The sequence below is a fragment of the Pipistrellus hanaki genome (genome assembly GCF_964339955.1).
Source record: "Pipistrellus hanaki genome assembly, chromosome: 6".
Lineage (NCBI taxonomy): Eukaryota > Metazoa > Chordata > Mammalia > Chiroptera > Vespertilionidae > Pipistrellus > Pipistrellus hanaki.
Window position 1 is genome coordinate 22,455,882 of NC_140508.1, and position 14,259 is coordinate 22,470,140.

Consider the following 14,259-nt stretch of genomic DNA (forward strand, 5'->3'; position numbering starts at 1 on the left):
AACCTGGGACCCTTTAGTCTGCAGGCCAACACTCTATCCACTGAGTCAAACCAGCTAGGGCTAACTTTTTCTTTTTCTTTTTTTTTTTTTTTAACCATTTCTTTCTACCCCTTCAATTTGAGAAATCAAAGGATGTGTGGTAGTTTGTGGATTTCTCAGTAAGATATTGAAAATTTCTGATAAGCCATTATTGAAATGTTAGAAAGCACTTGCCTATATCTATAATCAAAATTCAGCAGTGGAAGAAAAACTGCATTTTAATACCACACATCAGTATAACATCAGAATTTCACTATAACCCATATACACAAATATACAAATGTAACCCACATACTGAAATGCTTTCTCTCTGATGAATGTCCACCAGCAACAGTTTAAATGGCCAATTGCCCCTACGTTACTATAAATTTGGGGGGCATGCTCACAGATCACTACCAGACACTAGAGCAAAATTACTCAAGGGCCAATTCTGAGCCCTAACCAGCAACTATAAACAATATTTTATGGGAAATGGGAAACCTTAAGTGACCCAATCCATATAACTTGCATGTGTGTGTCAAATGGAGATGGGCCAATAGCCATTACAAAGATCATATTGCTTTGTCTTACATGCTGTCATTCTAAAGGCCATGTAACTTAAGACAAAAGCTGGTTTTGCAGTGTCCACAAAGTACTCACTCAGCTTAAATCACATTCTTTCAAGCTATCTCTTCTTCCATCAGACTTATTTTTTAAAGTATTAGGAAGCCAAGAGGAGTTTAAAATCACAAAGGGAAATGCAAATCAATCTATAACAAATCACCTAACAGGTGCCCTGGAAGGGAATTTTATTGCTACTGACATTAACCATTTGCTTATCACTGATACCATCCTCCTTATGGATAATATATGGTTATGCCCCTCATAATTTAGAGCCACAGAGAGGAAAACGTAATCCAAACAACCCCACATTGCTTCAGGGAAAAATGCATGGAAATGACTAACGTTTCCCAAGGTCATAAGGCCGAGAGATGGGTTCTTCTATTTCAAGATAGCTTTCCTCCTGACCCACAGCATCTGGTTCCTATTACTGTCAGACCATGACCACAAAGATATTTCAAATCCCTGTGAAAAATGTGGTTCTATGGCTCCTGCTCAGTTGTGTGCCATAAAGGACAGTTGACGTTTCTGCAAATGAGAGGGAGGGGGAAAGGGTAGCAGCAGGGATTTAATCCATGCTATCCCTTTATATGATATGACTAGGTTTGTAATAGGAACCTTCTCACTTCTGCTTTCTCTCTTTTATCTTACCAACCATTTAACGCTCATAAGGGACAGTGAACACGCTTCAGTGTATCATATTTAAGCTCTCCAAAGATGTGAAACAGCTTTATCAAGGGTGACAGCTCTGCCAGTCACTAATTTACTTTTCAAAATTTGGTGTGTGTGTTTTTTATTTTTTTGTGTGTTTTTTTTAAGAGAGACAAAAGTAAACTTTAAAAGTATGCTATTTAATCTGTATTAAAACAATATTCTGTCTATGATGATTAAGAAATGTTTATGAAATTATTTTGAATGGATATTTACTTGTAAGTATTACAGTTGCCTCTGAATATTAATAATGAAGACAAGAATTAGTCAACTAATACAAGATATTCCACAAGGCACCTTTAATCCGCTCAGATTAGTCAGACTTTCAATATGAACATAATAATGTTCTGCCTTATTAGATTTCACAAATGATGTTTTCTCAGTTTCTAATATAACAAAATGTAGAACCATTGTCTGATCTTGTAAAAGAACTTTATATAATTAATTATGAGTTTCTAGCACATCCTAATTTTATAGTAGCTGACTTCCAACATCTCTCTGGGCACTGAATTTAATGGTTCCTGACAAAAGAGATGGAAAAAATATTACACACAAGCAAAGATATTTACACAAATGTAAGCATATAATTCATATAAGCTATTTGCTTTATAGTGAAAGCCTACCAAATTGGAAAGAAAGCCCTGAGCATTTTTTTTTCCTAATTTTATCTTCATTAATTATGTCTGTCCCATAAGTATGCCTTAACAATTTTTTTCTTTAGTTTGTCCTTTTCATTTGTTTGTTTGTTTCAGCTGTGCTCTGTAATCTATTTTTCTTTTAAGGGTATTCCACTGTTTATGATCATTTTGTAATGCTAAAAAAAAAAAAAAAAGAAAGAAAAGAAGAAAGAACGAAAGAACGAAAGAACGAAAGAACGAAGGAAGGAAGGAAGGAAGGAAGGAAGGAAGGAAGGAAGGAAGGAAGGAAGGAAGGAAGAAAGAAAGAAAGAAAGAAAGAAAGAAAGAAAGAAAGAAAGAAAGAAAGAAAGAAAGAAAGAAAGGCATAAAATACCCTGACAACTCTCCTTGAAGCCTTGAATGTGTCCAGATAGAAATAATATTTTAGTATATGCAAAACACTAACCAAATTAAGTCCTCTGGTTGACCATGACATATGTAAATCTACTGATATCTTGTTTCCTATGTAAAACAAAAGAACTTGTCATACCAAATGTGTTTTGCTAGTCAGTGGAGAGGAAAAAAAAAAAATTGATCAAATGATTCTTTTATTGAGTTGGCTGGTAAATTCCATTGAGAGTAGTCTCTCTTATCTGAAGTGCCCTTTTGTAGTGTTATATTACTTGTCCTGAAATTATGAAGGCATGGGCTTTGAATTCTGTTTTTTGTTGTGGCAAACTAGTTTATTTATTTAACAATTTCCTATCTGTCAAACAGTAAAACATGTATTAATGCTAAGCCTGTATCTTTAAGAAACTCCCTCATAATTTATGTTATGGTCCTTGGGAAGACAAAGTTCATTTTGAAAATCTTAACTGTACTTTTTAGATATTATGCTACACTACTTCCTAGTGTAGTATTTAGGAATAAAATTTATTTGGGGAGAGAAGTAGGCTGATGAGTGAGAAGGAAACATGCATCTACCTTTACTTTTCAGACCAATCCTTCACATCTTCCTAATTAGTCACAGGATTTCTATATCCTCTGATCTTTTCAAAAAACTTAGAACTTCATGACTGCTTTCTTTACACTCTATTTTCATTCATTCCTTCATCAAATATTTCTTGATCATCTAATATTTTATCACTTGGCCCTAGAACAGACATGTTTTTAGAAGAGAAAAACGTTTCAATATGCATGTATATTTCTGCCAAACTAATTCATTCAGAATTGTTTCATTATCAATAATCTCCAAAAGTTAAGATATAGCTCTAAAATCTTCATTTCCTATTAACAATCTCTCATCCATAAAGTAAAGATGTCTAGAATTTAATTAAATAGTGTGGGCAACCTGTGAATAGCATTTAGAATTTTATACATTTCAATTATGTCCTTCAGAGTCACTGCCAGGTTAGATCAAAGAATCCCAGCTTCATAGACAATCTTCATACAGAAAATCCTTCATTAACCTTGATCCTCTTTGGGGTCCACTAAGTAGATCCCTTTCTACCTTTGTCTTTTTTGAAGTACAACCAGCAGGGCTACAGCCACTAACTCTCACTGAGTTTTCCTGTGGATAGGTTCTCTTAGTGATGAATGAAAATGAGACATTGGGATTTTAACAAATCTGTGCTGTAGGATGCTAATCGCACAGCATATTCAATATAGACTATTCCCAGGTCAAATGATTTTGAGAAAAGAATCTGCAAATGTTATTCCCTCTTGACTTTTATATTCTGACATGTGCTGCAATAAAAATAAAATAAAATGTTTAAGTCTGTTTAAGTCACCATTTCTCAATTTTTTTTGGTAAACACCTCTCAGTTTTTGTGTGTGTTTATTGGTTTGACTAAGTTTCTTTTTTTCTTGCATTTGGTTGTTTGATACTTTGTGTTTAAAAACTATGAGCAACTTACGCTTTGGGGAATTCTGATACAAATATATTCATTTGAGGTTTAAACTTGTTTAGCAAAAATATAAATAGAAAAGCTCATGGTAAAATCTTTCATTGTGGGTTGTTTTGTTATTAGGCATATTAATATTTTCTACTATGTCTGTAATACATTTGCCTGAATTTTTTTTAAGTGTAAGAAAGACTAGCTAAGAAAATAGTACTTAACTCCAAGTAATGCCAATATAAAATATGTGAGGGGGCCTACCACAGTGTTGGAATCTATTAAGAAATAGGTAAAAAAAAAAAAAAAAAAAAAAAAAAGCCCTAGCCAGTTTGGTTCAGTGGACAGAGTATTGGTCTGTGGACTGAAAGGTCCCAGGTTTGATTCCGGTCAAGGGCATATACCCTGGTTGAGGGCACATTCCCAGTGGAGGGTGTGCAGGAGGCAGCTGATCGATGTTGCTCTCTCATTGATGTTTCTACCTCTTTATCCCTCTCCCTTCCTCTCTGTAAAAAATCAATTTTATATATATATATATATATATATATATATATATATATATATATATATATATTTAAAAAGAAACAAGTAAAAAAGATAAAAATGGAATTGGAATGACCAGGGGATTCTTAAGTTCCACTTTTTTAGATGACAGTATAATGCCCCTTCCCACAGAAAAGGCAGTAGAAATTACTCTGATCCGGTATCTGAGCCGGTGGCAATTGACTCAGTGACACACTGACCTTGGACACCTGTCACCAGGGTGGTTCACCAAAGTCATTTCCATAAAGACCATGCTCCTATATTATTCCACTTGGATCTTGTTCTCTAGTGGACTAAACACTGAGTGTCTGGACTGAACATATCAGTTTTCCAATGGCTGGAACCCAGATGATGGCTAACAAACTTCCATGATGCCAATGTTTCTCTAAAAAGTGTACTACTCCAATTGGCCTTAGATCTTAACTGTCTGTCTGCCCAGTATGAAATCCTGGACTCGCCATGGATTTCCTGTTCACTGATATTTCACACGTTCCTTCATTTATGAACAGAAATTCTCCTTCAAATACATGGCCTCCTGTGTCTACCTTATCTTACACTCTGACTCAATAACCTATCCAGGTATTCTAACCTGTCTGGATTCTAAGGCTGTATTTTCCCTCATGTGTCAAGGCCCAAGTAATAAATAAAAAGTGGCAGTGAAAGAACCAGCAGTACCAAGGAGCTGATATAATTTAAATAAAAATATTTGTTGTAGAGGAGTTTAGGCACACACCCCAGCAGAAAGGAATTAAACAAATGTTATATTTAGTTCTATTTTTGTGAAAGTAAGGGGAGATTTCGTATTAATAACTCAATCTCTATCATTCACTCACTCAAACAAACACATAGTCTCATAGATATAGAACTAGTCAATGCACAGAGAGGAAGAATTTAAAACACATTTTAAATGTATGCCTCCCTAATGTCTATTACCCTAATTCTATACTGAGCTTTAACAATGACCAATATAATCTGGAAGACTGCAGAATAGTTATTTCACCCAATGATTCTGGTTGTTCATGGACAGACATTTGTAGTACAAAAGGTAAATATATAGATGATAATGCTTAGTAGCTTATGATCTCCAACATTCACTTAACTGATCCCATATGATCTTCATTCTTCACTTACTATGAGTCTGCAGGCATTAGGACCCCTGATTTAAACCAATCAAAATTGTTTTCCCAAATTCATTGTCAAAGGTGATTTTACATGATTGAATTGATCAATGACAAAGCACAATTTATCCTCCATAAATGGCAATAAAAACACTAATCTGAAAAGTTGACCAGGCTAAGTATTTTCTACTAGTTTATTTGCATTTCTGGCATTTCTCTCTGAAGTTTGAATCTTCCATCTTAAAAAAAAAAAAAAAAAAAAAAAAAAAAAAAAAAAAAAGGACACTAGCTGCAGAGGTAAAGGTCACAAAAAAAATCAGCATTTTTTTCTTTAAAACATCTCAATTTAAATGCAAATGTTGGCCTTTATTCTTAACCTTTAAACAGTCATTTCATAGAAATGCAAAAAGTAAGAGTAAATTTTGTGTTTTAATACCTACAAATATGCATTCTAATGTGTAATTCAGCTTCATTTGAGTTGTATAAACCCTACATTTTTAGAGTTAGATGGATTTCTTTAGAGTAAAGCAGTATTTTTTCAGAAAATTCATTTTTTTTAATTTGAACAGACTGTTTTAAATTCAACTTTGAGAAATAGAAGAGCCTCATGATTTTTCATAATTTGAATCACTAGAAGTTACCACATTTTTTGTTTTGCTAATTTTATTTGGCTTATGTAATTTAAAAGCTGTGGTATTTATTAGTAACAAATAACTTAAAATAGTCATTTTTTTGTCAAAACTAATTTAAATACACTTGTATAAAAATACAAATGTAAAGCAGATAATAGCATTTTCTACTTGTATGTCAAATATAATAACTGAATACACAGTAAAATACTATTTAATGAGGAAGTGATAGTTAAGTCCTGGTTCCTAAATTAAAGTAAGATCAAAACGATGAAAGTTTTAAAATAAAAATAGAAGATTAAAAGTTTTAAAGCAATAAATTCACTTAGAGCATCAGGATTATTACCAGAATCAAATTTCCTATGACATGAACTTTGACCCAGAGTCATAAGAACAGCTTTGAATGTATCCAGTCATTGCCTTTTCAGTGCCAGTGAGACAGCATAAGAGCCATTTTGCACTTGCAGCATATCATCTCAGCCTGTTCAACTTCCTCTGCAGCAGCAGGCCTGGGGTACAGGTTTCTCTCAACTTTTCTTCCTCAAGGATTTCTCCCAAGTTCTGACAGATAAGTCCAGGCCAGATAGGTCGGAAGTATGCGGGAGCTAACACCCATTCCCACAAATGAGGGAGGGGAATTAGTGATTAATACCTGGCATCAGATCCTTTAGAACTGGGCTGACCAATTGAATATTCACTAGTCAGCCATATATATGGCTACTTACATTTAAATTGTTTAAATGAAATAAAATTAAAAATTCAACTCCTTAGTCACACTAGCCATATTCCTAGGGCTGAAAAGTCCATGTGGCCATGGTAGTACGCAATAGGGATCTAGAAAGTCTTCCTGCTGCAGTGCTGTTGGGAGGGACACTTCCGAGCTCTTGGGCACAACATTGTTCTTCGAAGGCTCCCCAGCAGGATTGGGCCTCAGTTGCCCAGAGTGGAAGCCAGCTTAAGAACACACCCTTTATTGGATTTTGCTCTGTTCTCTAGTCACTTGGGATCACAACCAAATAAACTAATTGTACCCAAAGCCTTGCCTCCAGCTCTTTTCTGTGAGGAACCCAAACTTAGTAAGGTAGCTTCTCAAAGTTTTGACCCTCTTTTAGTTAGAAGAGTGTCATGATTAACCAAGATGCAGTGTGGAGCCATATAACTATAATGATTAAATTATATGTATTTACAATTCATCTCCTCTTCATCTCCTGGAGCTTCATTCCTTTACTGTTTCTATACTTACCTGGTCTGCACTGAATTGCACAGGCTGAGGAGGGAACAGGTCAGTGTTAGAGGCCAATCAGACAGGCATACCTATGCTATTTTAGAACTAAGAATAGTTGAAGAATGAGAGAGGTGGAACGGAGGGAGAAGAGAGGAGAAGAATAGGTGCCCTTTGGTATGGAACTTGGGAGACTTACTTAAATGGGGTATTAGGAAGCCTGGATCTTCTCTTCTCTTAGGCTACATCCCCCCTCACTATTGTCTCCCAGAAAGACTTTTGAGGAAGAACCACATTAATTTTTAAGGCTTTTTGGAGTTAAATGGCTACAAATTTCAGTTGTAACACTGCTCTCAAAGGGACCCAACACACTTAGGGTGCCTCCCCAAAACACAAAAATCATCAATTGTGAGCCTTCCATTTGTGCCATAGTACCATATATTACTTATAGCAAGATAAACAGAAAGTGAAAACTATGACAAACCCTTAACATCTTGACATTGTGATGTTATCAAAGTATCTTTTCCTAAAGTTGTGGGAATTAAAATTACCTTTATGTATGTTTAGTTCCTGGCAGCATTACTGATAAACTTCAGTAGTGCTGTGATTTAAAGGGCAGCCTAACTTCTGAAATGAAATCCATTAATTCTAGAAGCATTATATTTAGTTTATGGCAAATGTTAGTAGACTTCCTTAGCAGGCAACTATTGGGTCGGCAACTAAGTAATTGCGGGTTTCACACACATATGGCTTCAGTTGAATTTTTAGGTTTGCAGACTTAGTACAAATGTAAAACACATTTTGTATTTGATAGTTGGCTATTCAGCTGTTAATCAGTAAAAAAAGTTTTTTGATCTGTTTTGTAGTTTTTGTTTGGCGTTCGTTGAAAAATGGAAAATCAAAAGGAACATTTTCGTCATATTTTGCTTTTTTATTTCCGCAAGGGAAAAACGCATCACAAGCTCATAAAAAGTTATGTGCTGTTTATGGTGACGAAGCCTTAAAAGAACGGCAGTGTCAAAATTGGTTTGCCAAATTTCGTTCTGGTGATTTTTCACTCAAAGATGAAAGACGCTCTGGTCGTCCAGTTGAAGTTGATGACGCCCTAATCAAAGCAATAATCAATTCGGACTGTCACAGTACAACACGTGAGATTGCAGAGAAGCTTCATGTATCACATACATGCATTGAAAATCACTTAAAACAACTTGGCTATGTTCAAAAACTCGATACATGGGTTCCTCACGAACTGAAAGAATCACAGTTAACGCAACGCATTAGCAGCTGCGATTTGCTAAAGAAACGTAATGAAAATGATCCATTTTTAAAACGACTGATAACTGGCGATGAAAAATGGGTTGTTTACAACAATATCAAGCGGAAAAGATCGTGGAGCAGGCCAGGTGAACCAACTCAAACAACATCAAAAGCTGAGATTCATCAAAAGAAGGTTTTTTTTATCAGTTTGGTGGGATTACAAAGGAATTGTCTACTTTGAACTCTTACCACCCAACCGAACGATCAATTCTGATGTCTACATTGAACAACTAACAAAATTAAACAATGCAGTTGAAGAAAAGTGGCCCAAATTGACAAATAGAAAAGGTGTTGTATTCCATCATGACAATGCAAGGCCACACACATCTTTGGTCACTCGGAAAAAATTAATGGAGCTTGGTTGGGATGTTTTGCCACATCCACCATATAGTCCTGACCTTGCACCATCTGATTACTTTTTGTTTCGATCTTTACAAAACTCCTTGAATGGTAAAAATTTCAATAATGATGATGATGTCAAATCGTACCTGATTCAGTTTTTTGCTAATAAAAAACAGAAGTTTTTTGAACGTGGGATTATGATGCTGCCTGAAAGATGGCAAAAGGTCATTGATCAAAATGGGCAATACATTAAAGAATAAAGTTATTTAGTTCCATGAAAAAATTGTCTTTGATTTTCTTTAAAAAATCCGCAATTACTTAGCTGCCGACCCAATACTTATGCTGATAGTAAGCAGCCCTTGAACATTTATAAAAATGAAAGTATCTGAAACTATCCATCATTTTACTATGTAAGAACTATCTATTTGTGGACCTTAGGCAATTCTTTGAAAGTCACTATAATCAGTTTTTTATCCCTTATTTAAGATTAAGGTAGAGTATAAAATAAAATAATATGGTGACTGAAAATATTCATGATACAACCAGTTGCTTTTAAATCAATTTATCCTTGCTAAACATACATTTCTCAACTTACTTATCCAAAGAGTAAAATAGGTATACATTGACTTTTGCACTCTCAACAGAAATCTGTTGCACAGAGATACCAAGTACTAGTTAATTAAATGTTATTATTCTTTTCAAACTAGGGCATGGGGAATGGGGAGTAGAAATGTTGGGGAGTGATCAACAAAAACCTAATCTTACATTGATGTTCTAAAGGGATATCTGAAAGAACTTTTCTCCCCAGTTAAGTCTGTGATTATGTCTTTGGTCAGTCATGTCAATAAAACTGAAAATATGTATCAAACAAATGATAAATTCATCTATTTATGCATCCATTCATTCACTCACAAAATTTGTTAAGGATATTCTATCAGCCACTGTGTTGAATGATAGAAATACGGAGTAGTAAATTTATGCAAGAAGTATTTATTAATCATATAGTTGTTAGGCTTTTGGTAGGTGGTTAGGTAAGAGTGGTTGCCAGTTCCTTCTGTTGAGGAAACAACAGAGTGGGAAAACCCGGTGCACAAAGGGACAGTAGGTGATATGGTACACCCAGGGAGACATGCTCACAAACACTGCAAAATGTGCAGATAAGATCACCAACACTGAGCCTAAATAGCACATTACCAATTGAACTACTTATAGATAAGGCCAGCTTCAATTTCTCTTAGGAATATTTTTAAGGGTAAATTATCATTTAGATCAGCAAAGCAAAGGCAGGCTGATCTTTGGGGCCCATTTTGATTTAAAAAATATTCCTGGCTGGTCCAATTATGGAGAACTTATTGGTTCTCAGATGCCCACAGACAAGTTGTTTATTCAAGTTAAACAAATCCTTCCCCTGTGGATTTGGCTAATTCTCTGGCAATTAATAACTTCACCCTTATTCCAATACACTCTTAACTAAATTCTTATATTTTGAATACTGGTTCTCTCCATCTACCTGTTGGACATTCAATAAATCAATATCAAGATTACTTATTGATTTTTCTAGTGCGATATGAGCATGAAAACATTTCATTCAATTTGAGGAAATGAAATATAAATGAAGATTATATGAACACAATCTTTCTAATAAATGAAAAACAAACCAAGCATTCTATTCAAATTTGGTATTTGAATGGTTTATATAAGAATATGGTTTTTAAATTCTCAATTTATAAGCAGAAAGATGCTATCCCTAAGAAACTTGTCAATGTTTTTATGTAATATAAATCTTAACCAATAAAGTCTATAAAAAGACTCTAAAAACCATTACAGAAGTAAAGCATACAGCATAATGTTTCCCAATTACCACTCAGGGAGGCCGGGCATTACAGCATGGACAATTGGAATTTCAGTGACGCCTCTTTAAGCCCTAATGAACCGTAGTGCCCTAATGAGAGGTTTCACTGAATCCTACTCAGCCAAGCATACAGTTCACAGAGAAAAGAAAAAAAAACTAGGAATCCACAGCATCCAAAATGGTGATATTTGTATCAACAATGTTTATAGGTCAGCTTTTCTTTGGATAAAAAACAAAAACACAAATACCTACAGTTCTAACTCAGACATAAGTAAGGGTGTTTGCTTAATTCAATACTAAACTCATTTTACATAATGGGATATCCTGTGTTACTTCATCTTTGTTAGGAATTAATTCATCCATTGAACTACTTTTAGGTAAATAAGATTTGCATAGTTTTATATATCGATGGTAAGGAGTACATTTTGAAATGCTTGGTAAAGAATCAAAAGTATTTTGTCTACAGAAAATTATTGCTGAGACTGAAAAATGATTCACTAAAAACAAAGATTTTGCTAATTTAAAAGAGAATCCTGGTCACAAGAGTTTCTGGTATCATATAGGTCAAATGCATCAAAGTCCACATATTTTCAGTCCCTTACTATTGAATCTGGCAGTGTGGACAGAGTAATGGATAAAATATGAGCAAAGAGAGATCAGATTCTAGGCTTTACTGTTCATGGTCTAACTATGGAGCACCAATGCCCTCTCCTTTTGCTTAAGATTCCTAAAGATGCATATTAGACACTTGGCTCTAAGTATAGATTTGGTAACCTGAACACACAACTTATAAGATGAAACCCCATTTTGGTGGTTCATGTGCAATTCTTCTGAATATAGGCATAAGTTTTCCTTTAAAAATAGTTCTGGACCACCATTATGTCAATGATTGCAATGATGGAGAAAATAAATAAAATAAAATAAAACAGAACAAAATGACCCAACATAGAATATGCCAGAGTGTACCTAGCATTCCTTAGTAGGAATGCAATGTTTAATTGTTAGCACAATGTAACATCCTATATAATAAAAGGTTAATATGCAAATAGACCAAATAGTAGAACAACCAAACAACCAATCAAAGTGGAATATGTTAATGATATGCTGAGGCTGCTCGACCACTTGCTATGATGTGCACTGACAACCAGGGGGCAAACAGTCAACCAGTCGACCAGTTACTATGATGTGCACTGACCACCAGGAGGTAGATGCTCCAACTAGTATGTTAGCTAGCTGCTGGGGTTCTGCCTATCGGGACTAAGCAAGATGGCCCAGACACACCCTGGAGCCCTCCCTTGATCCCTCTCTGGCCCAATCATGCATCAGTGGGGTCCCTCAGTCTAGCATGTGCCCTCTTACAATCAGGGATCCCTTAGGGGATGTCAGAGAGCCAGTTTCAGCCTGATCTCACAGGCCACTCTCCTTGGGAGGGCACCAGATGCAGGACTCATGGGTGGTGAGCACTGCTGTGGCAGCAGGAGCCTCTCCTGATCAGGACTGGCTGGAGTGGCAGGTAGGAGCCGCAGGCAACTTTGGACTGCGGGTTCTGGCCCGATCCCTGCAGGTCATCCAGAGGGACCCCACCCATGCACAAATTTGTGCACTGGGCCTCTAGTAGTATATGTTATATTCTTCCCACCTTTTTCAAATGTCAAATATCATTTCTTTGGAGAGGTCTTTCCTGACTCCCCATACTAGACAAGGCTCAGACTCTCTGTAACATTTCCTTCACAACACGAGTTCTGTCAAGAATGCATCTCTCAATTATCTTTTTTTCAAATTCATCTGCACTGCTTGCATTTTAAGTCCCAGGTGAGCAAAGGGCACTCAAATGGTTTGGAATGAAGAAATGAATGACCATGTTGTCTCAGTTAATCACAAATTTAAAGTGTGACCCAGGCAGCTTCTTACACAAATGTAGTTCCAGAGGGTGTTTTGGCAATGTGTCTGAATATTCACCATAACCTATCACCTTCTTAAAGAAAGGCTATATATACAGGAATGGTCAAAGAAACATTGTTGATAATCACAACAGGTCAGAATCAACTTAAATTCCAACAGCAGATAATTAAATAAATTATGGAACATTCTTAAAATGGACTAGCACACAATTAGTTTCATGAACTGACTGCAAAGCAGTATATATAAAAAACACAGAGAAAAAAATTACACATATACACAGAAAATATGTGAAATTTTTTGAAATTATATCAAGTATTTACCTATAAGTTGTGAGACTAAATGGCATTTTTATTTTGTTCATTATGTTTTTCTATTTTTTCTAAGTTTGAACAAGAAGCATATGTCATTTTCATAATTAAAATTATTAAAATAAAAAACATAAAAGACAGATTATGATACTACTATAGAATGTAATATTTATTGCATATAATAATTTTCTACTTCAGATGAGACTATGAAGTATTATATATTACATATTACATAAAAACTTAAATAGTAACTACTTTGAGCTACTGTTAATAAATATTAAATGTTCATCAAATGCAAATCAGTAATTAAGCCTGTGAAATTGAATAACTCCCAACACTTTAAAGAATAAAAATTGACAATTTTGGAGAGGGGCCACTTCAAGAAGGAGTACATTCAGCAAGATCTTCTTTTGGCAAGAAAATGCACATATGTAGAAATAAAATTAAGTCTGAATTAGTTGAATTATCTGTAAAATACAATCTCTGAAGTCTATCAGAGTATTAAAAACCTAGGTCAAAAGAAAATTTAAATATTTTCTATAATTGTAGTCAATGGCAGGGCCTAGGTTAAGTGGCTGATGCGATGTGTTAAAGCCTCAGAGAAGGGATATTATCTGCCTATAGGCTACTATGAAAGGAACCCAGATACCATGCAGGGAAAGGGTCCATGCCAAACCTGGAATATACTTTTCATCCCAATTGCTTTTATTACTGTTGTCATGCATGGAGATTGAATAGAGAAAAATAATTAGCTCAAATGGCCAACATAACTGTTACAACTTTCTACTTAATGCAGTCACTGTGGAAGGAGACTCACTACTGTGTAGATTGACAAGCAACTCCCAGGGATATCAATAAAGAGTTCAATAAGTCATTTGATGCCAACTTAATTTTTTAATGTAGTTGGAGCAGTCCCAGAGGGCCCCGTAGCTGCCTCAAAGTAGTTCTGTAAGAGCAAGTGTCACAGCCATTCAAGGATCTGAGGATGCTAATGTAGCATTCTTCATAAAATAAAACCGGTTGCTGCGCCCCCTGACATCATAACAAAGCCCTGATGGATGTGCACTCTGCGCGCTGAATTGATTTTTGTTAAGTCCGAGTTCTCATACCATTTTATCCTAATGTGCCTAAATAAGCAGTGTTGACTCCTTAATTTACTCATTT

At 35.2% G+C, this 14,259-nt stretch overlaps 1 protein-coding gene across 1 annotated transcript in view; it reads right to left on the minus strand.

Moving 5' to 3' along the window:
* The window catches only part of MACROD2 (mono-ADP ribosylhydrolase 2), a 1,842,294-nt gene that overhangs the window by 1,106,409 nt on the left and 721,626 nt on the right, over window positions 1-14,259 (minus strand). The window lies entirely within an intron of this gene.